We start from the raw sequence: 6100 nt of genomic DNA on the forward strand, positions 1-6100 counted from the left end.
TGCATGGGAATACAGGGACTTCAGGGAAGCAGCAGGAGCAGTTGCCCCTAGAGAGATGCAAGAGGCCAGACGGCATATCAGGAACATAACACAGACATACCCAGAGCTAATGAGACAAACAGTCTATGTTATGATGAACTCTTCAGATACAAGAGGCATCAGAAAGCAGCAAGAAAAGGAAAAAAAAAAAAAAAAAAAAAAAGTTATTGGCCTAGGAAATGGAGAAGGGCTCAGTGAGTGAGTGACTAAAAGATGACATTCATATTTTTCTATCAGACTTCAGTTAGACAATTTTACAAACAATTCCCCTTGTTACTTTTTTCCTCGCCTGTCAGTCATTAAAAAGCTGAAGACAACTTCCGTTACTTGTCTTAAGAGGATGAATTTTTCTGCTCAGAAAACTGTTGTTTTTGTTTTTTTTTTTCTGTCTGAGTTAGTTATGCAGCTGTACTATGAACTAATCTCAAGACTACTTATTTTCTGTCTTTTAAATAAAACCTTCTCCAAGTCATTTCAACAAGTGTAAAAAAAAAAAAAAAAGTTCACCTTTATTGACTGTCCACTGTGGCCCTTTTATGACCTTACCAAAGCACTTTTGGTTAGATGGGTGCCTATCTTTTTAATAATTTTGTTTATAAGTACATTGACACAGCAAGGTGAGATCTGAGAGTCATACTTATCGCATATTTGTATTTTTAAATCCATGATTTTTAAGAAAAAAGCACAAACGACTGCTGTTGTATTAGCAAAGTGAAACTTGGTTTAGCAAATATTTAGAAGAAAATGCAAGTAAAATTTCCAGTATTACCCTTCAAGAATTTCTTCTCTATATTTATGGACTGTACACCTACAGTATGAAGACAGCAGTGCCCATATGTGCACAGACTCTTTAACACAAACTAGTTCCTATTAGATTAAATAACAGAATTACAAGAATAATCAAATTATGATTTTTTTTTTTTTTTTTTGCCTGCAGAGTACACTGTGATGAATTTATGGTTCCTGGTATCTACCATTTATTTGTACTGGGGCAGTAAACTGGAAATATTTTTGGAAGTTATTAAACATTACAATATACCCCAGCTTGACTGCCCTGGCTGCAGCGTGCGACAGCTCCTGCCTGCCCTCCTGCAGCAGGACATCACATCACGGACTCGAAGGACAGGCTTTGGGCTCACCCACAGGTCCTGGGACCCCAACATGGTGACAGGAGTGCAGTGACCCAGACCTCCGGCATCGCCCCCTCTTCTGCTGCCCTTCATTTCGACAGCTCCCGCCAAGCTCTGCCCACGCAGGATCATAGTAGGGAACAACTGAGCTGCAAATAAATGAACTTTGGGTACATTAATGCTTGGTCCTGCTGCTTTTCATTGCCTTGACATCTCTGCAGTCACCTTGACGGCATCTGTTCACCCTCACCGCTCCCCAGCGGGGCTGAGCAGCGCTCCCGGGCTTTGCAACTGAAGCCTTAAAGCAAAGGAGCTAAGGCCAAGGGGTTTAGAAAACAGTTGGTTTCACGCTGTCACCTTCAAAAGTCACAGTAAATACCTAATAGCTGCAGAGCATCTGCTGAAGCAGAAGTAACAGAGGCTCAGCAGAGGGTTGGGGTGGCTTCGTGTGGTGAAGCCCCTGGAAGACATATGGTGGCGGTAAATGTTGGACATCAACCCAGCCACCTCTCCCCCATGCAATGGGCTGGGGGCACAGGGCAGCAAAAATAGTAGCTCCTGTCATCATCCCACACCCGTGCCTCCATCCCAGGACAGTGCTGTGGGTGTGGGGACAGGGATGAATCCCTGATATCCCTGCATGATCCTCCCTGGGTTGCTGACAGCGCTCTGGGCTGCAAAGGGCAATCACCACAGGAGCAGCGTGAGGCGGTGGCCATCTTGTGAAGGGAGCCCGATATGTTCCCAGCACCTGCCTCAGGCCTCTCCTCTGGGCCGGGACAGCAGCAAAAGTGGGGTCCAAAGCCAGAAAACACCCCTAAATCCTGCCGGGCTTGGGCAAAACCTTACACAAATGTCTGGGGAAGCTAATTACACACAGTACCTGTTATATTACTGTAAGCATTTCCTGCTGAGCACTTGCATAAAGCAATGCAAACATTGCCGTTTTTAAGCCCTCTACCTTGATGCCTAGAGCAGGGCTGACCCTTCTCCACCTTGTCCTGACCAGACCTCTCTGGGAAGAAGGGCTCTTGGTCTTCCTTCAGAGCTCCAGCTGCTCGTGGTGCTGCTGGCCAGCTGAAGGGAGATGTTCCCTCCTGCCCGATGGCCATGGGCTGCTGCGGCCACAACTTTCTGCATTAGTCTAACACTGTTGGGTTTAGGCAGCTGGTGTATCTCAAAGGAAGCTGTTAAATCGTGTTGCACAAGGTTCAGTGAGTTTGATAGCACTTGGAAGAGGTCTGACTTTGAAAGGTGCAACGGCAGCCCCAGCTGGGTGGAGACAGCCAGGCCCAACTACCACAGTTGGTCACACTTGTTCTTAATAACTAACCGCTAGCCAGATAATTAAGCTTTGGTAATCAGTAATTCTCAAATATTTTCCATGCATCAAAATTCTTTTTTTTTTTTTTTTTTTACCCCCTCTCCTCCATAATAATTGGATGTGCTGAGCATTCACACTTCCTTTTGTTTTCCTTGCAAATAATAATAAAAAAACCCTTTCAATTCCCAGATGTTACAGCTAGATCCAGGAGGGGACACAAACACCTGAGCTCTGCAGGGGCTCAGAAGTGCAACTCTCTGGTCCAGCATCACGAAACCTGAAGTCCCCATAGCTGAAACTGGAAAAAAATAAAAATAAATAAAAGAGGGATGCCCAAGGTGGGTGGTTTTGCAAGCCATGTCACTCCTAGGTGGCACTGGCACTGAGAGGAGCCCTTGGAAAAGGCAGATGCAGACAGGGTATCAGGGTACAGGGGGAGACACCTGCTTACAGGATGCTGGTGGCCTTGGTCCTGGAGACAAGCAGGGATGGTCCTTCCTGAAGGAGCTCAGAAAGCCTCTGGCTTCCATAAATCCAAGCCTACAGATAAGGGCACAGGCAGGGAATCTGCACAGTCTTGCCCAATTTGCCTTGTCCACGGTGAGGCTCCTGGGTAGTTACTACAGTCCGCACCACCTCTGGTGCTGGCAGAGCAAAGCTGAAACAGCTTCTTCCTGGGACAGTGGGGACCTGAGCACGGCTGCCCCCAGGGCCTCTGCTCACCCAGAGCCTGCCAGGCACCCATTTGCAATTGCCTCTTGCCCCTAATACCAGGAGGGTCATCCTCAACGCAAGCCAGACGTGCTGTCTGTTTCACACCTCAAATGACTGGCTCTCAGACTTTGAGCAGCTCTCCCTTTACATTTAAAAAAAAAAAAAAGTCACAAAACCAGATTTTGCTGCAGACAGCACATGTAAGAGAGCAGCTGTAGCTTGAGCCACACAGCAGAAGGGAGCACACCCCATGCCACTGCTCTACTCTGTCACCTCAAGGACACTCGGGATGTCCTCCCTTTGTACCCAGGTCAATCTCCTCCCCAGCCCCTGCACCAGCCAGCACCAGCACCCAAGGTGCCCCTGCACTGGGCAGCCAGGGCAGGATTTTCACAGTTAAAGCACCCAGAGCAGGTAATTAGGCCTTAGCTGAAGGCCTGACGCAGCAGCGTTTCGTTTCTGTCCTTAGCAGGGCTTTGATCGAGAACTTAGGAGGGCAGAACAAAAACACCAGGCACTTGGGGTCAGCCAGCATCACCCCCTGAATTCAGCACAGCTGCGTCCGTCCCTACCAGTGAGGGACCCCCTGCTGCTGTGGAGAGGAAATGGTCTCAGGGGTAGAACTGAGTAAAAACTGGGTAAAACTGAGTAGTGGAGACATTGCTCTAAGCTTGCTCCCTTAGCAAAATTGTCTTGTAAGGGCCAAAAAGGGCTGCTTACCAAAGCAGAAAAACGTACCGGGACAGGAATGGTGCTACCACCTCAAAGCACCTCAGACTCACAGAAGACTCATCTGGAAAGATGGGAAAAGGTGACACTGCCTTGCTCCCGTGCCAGGAGGAACTAGAAATGCTCAGGAAAGGACACCGAGCCACGGCAGAAGAAAAACATGAAGCACCTCAGAATGCTGACCTGCGGCACCAAGCCTTTGCTAGGGCACAGGAGGCTTCGAGAAGCGTTAGCAGCTCAACACCAGCTGCATATGCAGGCAGGGACATTTCCTCTAACCAAGAGACAACCACCAAGTCCAAAACACCAGACATGGCTTGCACGAACCAAGTGCTGGTAGGAAAAGCATCTTTACAAAAACGAGGTAGAACAGATGCATGTAACAGATGTAGCCCGGATACTCCCACCTTCTGCGATACCTTTTAAAAAGAGGCCAAGGTCTTTGCAGGCATTCAACCAGGCTCTTCAAATTTCACATCTTCGCAAAAAAAAAAAAAAAAAAAAAAAAAAAGCCAAATTTATCCCCAATGTGTGTCTGCCTCTGACAGTTCCTAGGCAACGGTGCTGGCTGCTCAGAGCTCAGCTCATCACATCGCTCCCTGAAGAGCTCAGAGGGATCTCCGTGAGCCACCTCCCAGCACAGGAGGCACCCAGGGCAGAGCCAGTGGCTGCAGAGACGCTGCAGGAAACCAGGTGGGTGCTTTTCGGGATGGGAAGAGTTGAATATAGAGTTCAAATTACTCAGCCATTTCTAGTATGAGAATTTCAAGGGGAGCATCATCTTGTTTTGATTTTTTTTTTTTCCTAAGAAAATCTCCTGCTTAGGTTAACACAATCCCTCTTCTACTTCTGAGCATGAATTCATCTTGATTCATCTCTACTCCGGAGCGTGAATTCATCCTCCTCAATTCCACACCAGCAAGAGCCCCAAAACATCTGCCAGGAAAGCCAGAAACAAAGGGAAGGAGCCCAGGGAAGGGAAGTTTCCTTCCCCATTCTCACACCCACTCTACTCGCATTTCACCGCCTGTCCTGCTACAGGCACTGCACGCCACAGAAGGTGGTGAGAATGATGGATCAACACCCGGCTCTCCAGCTGTAGCCACAACAGGCAGCAGGAGGCTGTCGCAGGAACCTCTGTGGGTTCCCCGTCACATCACCTACCTGCACACACCCCAGCACATCCTGCTCCTCTTGTGCTCCCACGATGCGGGGAACACATCCACGAGCCGAGTGATGTGCTCTTACCACGATTTCACAAATTTACTCCCTGTATCAGCTCACAATCAATCCTCCCTCCCCAAAGAACTCTCAATCTTGGATTGTAATGTTTAAAAAACAGCTCCCTGCATGTTGTGTGGGCCTGCCCCTGCCCCTTCACACATCTGCTTCCCAGCGCTGTACCATAAAGCAAACAGGCCCCCAGACTGAGCTCCTGCAGGTAACGGGGCACGCTACATCCTCACCTTCTGCCTTTCTTTGAAGTCTTTTTGTGAAATGTATCAAGAAACACAATAGTGAAGCGTGACATCCCAAATTAGAGATTTTATAGTGACTTTTCAATGCTGTGCCAATGTGTGCCAGGTGATGGGGCCTGAAGGTACTCTTCTCTCTTGATTTAAAAAAAAAATAAGCTTGTTGTTTTATCTTGAGCCCTAAAACCAACAGGTTACTTGAGAAATACCTGCTCACATTGCTTCCCCACTTTCTCTTTTTGATCATTGTTCCTCACCCAGAAAATGATCATATTAACCTACTACCCCCCACACACCACCATCAGGATTTTATTTCCCTTGGGAAGCCCATTCCTTTCCTTTCTTTCCATATTCCACTCACTGTTTGCCCACAACATAGATAAACACAACCAAAAAAAATCATTTCAACGAACTGTTTTCTCGGGAACCCCCTTGCACATCCTGGCTAAGGTAATTAAAATGTGTGGCACCAGCTGTAATGACCAAACCCCCTGCAGGGTGATGGCAAACAGCACCAAACAGCGAAGTTGAGCTGATCCTGCACTCAGCCTGCAACACAGTGCCTCAGCCCTGGAAGTCAACCCCAAATCCTCTCCCGCTAGCAGCCAGCTGTCACGCGAGCTCTGCTCCAGACAGAACACCACGAATACGCCACACGAGGATTTAAGACACACCGAGCCACTTGGCTG

Source organism: Netta rufina (genome assembly GCF_964035555.1).
Source record: "Netta rufina genome assembly, chromosome: 1".
NCBI lineage: Eukaryota > Metazoa > Chordata > Aves > Anseriformes > Anatidae > Netta > Netta rufina.